Source organism: Cynara cardunculus, assembly GCF_001531365.2.
Source record: "Cynara cardunculus var. scolymus isolate 2C chromosome LG 3, CcrdV1, whole genome shotgun sequence".
Taxonomy (NCBI): domain Eukaryota; kingdom Viridiplantae; phylum Streptophyta; class Magnoliopsida; order Asterales; family Asteraceae; genus Cynara; species Cynara cardunculus.
Window position 1 is genome coordinate 12,651,966 of NC_037530.1, and position 3,808 is coordinate 12,655,773.

Sequence of the window (3,808 nt, forward strand, 5' to 3'; positions counted from 1 at the left end):
ACTTTCTGAGCGTGATAGAGGCTAAGAAAGTTCATAAATCCCTACAAGATCGCAGTTGGGTTGTTGCCATGCAAGAAGAGCTTTAACAGTTCGAAAGAAACAAGGTATGGACTCGTGTTCCTTTGCCAAAAGATAAACTTGCAATTGGTACTAAATGGGTTTTCAGGAACAAGAAGGATGAGGATGGCATTGTAATAAGAAACAAAGCCAGGTTAGTTGCAAAAGGTTACTTCCAAGAAAGAGGCATAGACTATGACGAGACCTTTGCACCAGTTGCAAGGCTAGAAGTTATACGCTTATTTCTAGCCTTCTCTGCATTTAAAGGATTTTGAGTCTATCAAATGGACATTAAGTCGGCCTTTCTAAATGGTAAGCTAAAGGAGGAAGTCTATGTGCAATAACCTCTTGGGTTTGAGAGCTCAATACACCAGAGTATGTCTATTTCCTAGAGAAAGCTTTGTATGGGCTCAAGCAAGCGCCAAGAGCCTGGTATGAATGACTCTCATCCTTTTTAACTTCCAATGGTTTCAAGAAGGTAAATCGATACCACTTTGTTTATTAAGAGATATAAAGCTGAGATGCTTCTAGTCCAGATTTATGTGGACGATATTATCTTTGGTTCAACAAACCAGAGACACTATGACAAGTTCTCTGCATTGATGATGAGTGAATTAGAAATGAGAATGATGGGAGAATTAACATTCTTCCTCAGCCTCTAAGTAAAACAAAGAGAAGATGATATCTTAATTAATCAAGCCAAATATGTCTCTGACATCTTGAAGAAGTACCAACTTCATAACTCTTCCTCAATGAGGACACCAATTGCCTTGGGCACTGAGCTTGACTCAGATCCATCTGGAAAACCGGTGATGTTAAGACTTATCATGGAATGATTGGGTCACTATTATATCTCACGGCTAGTAGACCAGACATAATGTTTGCCACTTGTCTATGTGCTAGATATCAAACAAATCCTAAGGAATCTCACCTCTCTGATATGAAAAGAATCTTTCGATACCTCAAAGGGACTCAATTCTTGGGTCTTTAGTATCCTAAGAATTCTGGCTTTGATTTACTTGCATATACAGATTCTGATCATGTAGGTTGTAAGATCGATAGCAAGAGCACATCTGGGAGCTGTCAACTACTTGGCAACAAATTGGTGAGTTAGACATCCAAGAAACAGAACTGTGTGTAAACATCCATTGCAAAAGCAGAGTATGTAGCTGCAGCATGTTGTTGCTCTCAAGTGATATGGATGAAGACTCAACTCAAGGATTATGGAATTGAGTTTGACAACATCCCTATTCTATGTGATTCAGAAAGTGCAATAGCCATCATAGCCAACCCTGTACAATACTCCAAACCAAAGCATGTCGATGTTCGATACCACTTCATCAAGGATCATATGGAGAAAGGTACGATCAAAATGTTGTATGTTAACACAGATCACTAACTTCCAGACATATTCACTAAGGCTCTAAATGAAAACAGATTCAGTTTCTTGGTCAACAAGTTGGGTATGCTCAATCTACAATGATAAGTATTAGCCTCTGTACGTACTATACAGAGCTTCTACACTCACATTGAGCATAGATCTATTTATTTTACTAAGTTTATAAGACAGAGCCTCTGCATGTACTGTACAGAGCTTCTTGGTCCAATTCTGTCGATATTTTTTAAGTTTGTCATACATAGTCTCTGTATCTACTATATAGAGCCTTTGTACCTTGACCTGTGGCTCGAACATATCTTATCATCTTTGATCCAAGCATAGTGTAATGGGGAGGAACACATATTGCTTCATTCAAGGGGGAGTTTTGGATTCCCTAGAATACATAGCCTCTATATGTACTATACAGAGCTTCTGCCTCATCAAATCGCTTTATGAAGGCGTAGAATCTGCATAGTCCAAGAATGAGCCTCTGTATTTGCTCCAAAGGTATATTTCTATTTCATATCTTCAAAACCCTACTCTGGTCTTATCCTTTGATTTTCTAAAAAACACATAAGTTTCTTGTATAAAGCCTCTGTATGTACTATATAGTGCTTCTGTCCCAAGAAACTTGGTCTAAGAACTTTGGTCTTCTTGAAAACTTAAGTTTCTCGTACAAAGCCTCTATATGTACTATACAGAGCTTCTGTCCCAAGAAACATGGTCTCAATGTCCTTTGGTTTTCTTGAAAACTCAAGTTCCTAATACCGAGCCTCTGTATGTACTATACAGTACTTCTATCCCAAGAAACTTGGTGTCTCGTTATCTCTATGAACCAGAGTATGGGAATTCATTTTGTTTCTAAGTGATAAGTTCAACTCATAGACTTTTCCACTCTTATGTAGAGCTCTGGTTGAAGATCTCTTATCATTTTATTTCTCCATAAGCTGCTCTTGTTAAATTAAGAATATAAGTGGAGGGTCACCATTGGAAAGTAACATATACGTATCCCTAAATTTTCAAATAAGGGAAGCGGGACGCGCACAATAACCTGCAACTGTCATGCCACGCGTCCTCACCGTACAGGATTTGGAAAAAAGACTTCCATATCCGACTCTTGGGGAGGAAGAAACACTCGATTGACCTTCACAATCTCCTTATTTAAAGGAGAAATTATCTCCATTATATTCTTTACGCTTTCAAAACTCTCTAAAATCCTAGACGAACTTGAATCTGCAAGACCCATTCAAAGATTTTGAAGAACACCCGAAACTGTCAAAACCGAATACATCCTATTCTTTACCATTTTCAATCACTTTCAAGTAAGTTCAAGATTTCTTCCTCCAAAACCCCAAATCCCTCACTGATCTTAGAATCTGAAAGTCAAAACAAAAAAAACCCTAATCCTCTTAAACCCTAACAAAGCCTACAACTATGTCTTCTTCTACCTCCGAATCCAACAACTCGCAAACACACGCCACAACCCTAAAATCCATTGAAGGTACTAACCACAATTTGATTCCTTTACCCCTCAAACCAAACAACCAGGCCCTTCACCTTATCCTCGAAAACTTTGATTCGAAGTACCACCCAATGGTTATGTTATTCATCACCACTTTTTGAAACCTGCCATGACCAACGTAGATGACGCTGTCCCTGAGCGTTTCATCCAAGAATATTGGATGTCCTATGAAGTAATGACAAATGAAAGGGGGATTATAGGAGAATACTATCTCTCTAAACGAAAAGAATACTGCAACGTTAGAATCTCCAGGTCACTGTTATTCTTGGTCCTCCAAATACCAACCAATACTGACCTTGGATTGGCTGATTATGCGCCTCTCCCAACAGGGGAAAAGCTCGTCGGATTCTTGAAGATGCTTGGGTACAACCAGCAAATCAAGTGCCCATCCCAGTTTAGGCGCCAGTTCTTGCCGCCAATGTGGAACTGTCTGTTCATATTGGTAAACGGTCCCTAACTGGCAAGATCAGGAGCATAGATATGTGCTCAACCAACATCTTGCAGTTGATGTATGAGATCTTACTTTTAAACATATATATGTATATATTATGTCTCTCATAAAAATTATTATAAATTTTTTTCATTATACATATCTCTTGTTTAAATACTATAAAATCAATGGTTGCCATAATGAAAAAAAAATTATCTTCCAAATTTTGAATCTACTAATTTTTTTAGTATTAAAATAAAACGTTCCTTCATAAGAAAAGAAAGACAAACCAAACCTTCACATGAAGCACATACCGAACATTTTATAGTTGTCTCATAAATCTCACAATGAAATGGTCTTCTATAAACTTCATATAGAAAAAAAGAGTAAAAGAAGACTAAAATGCCCTCACATGCTCTTC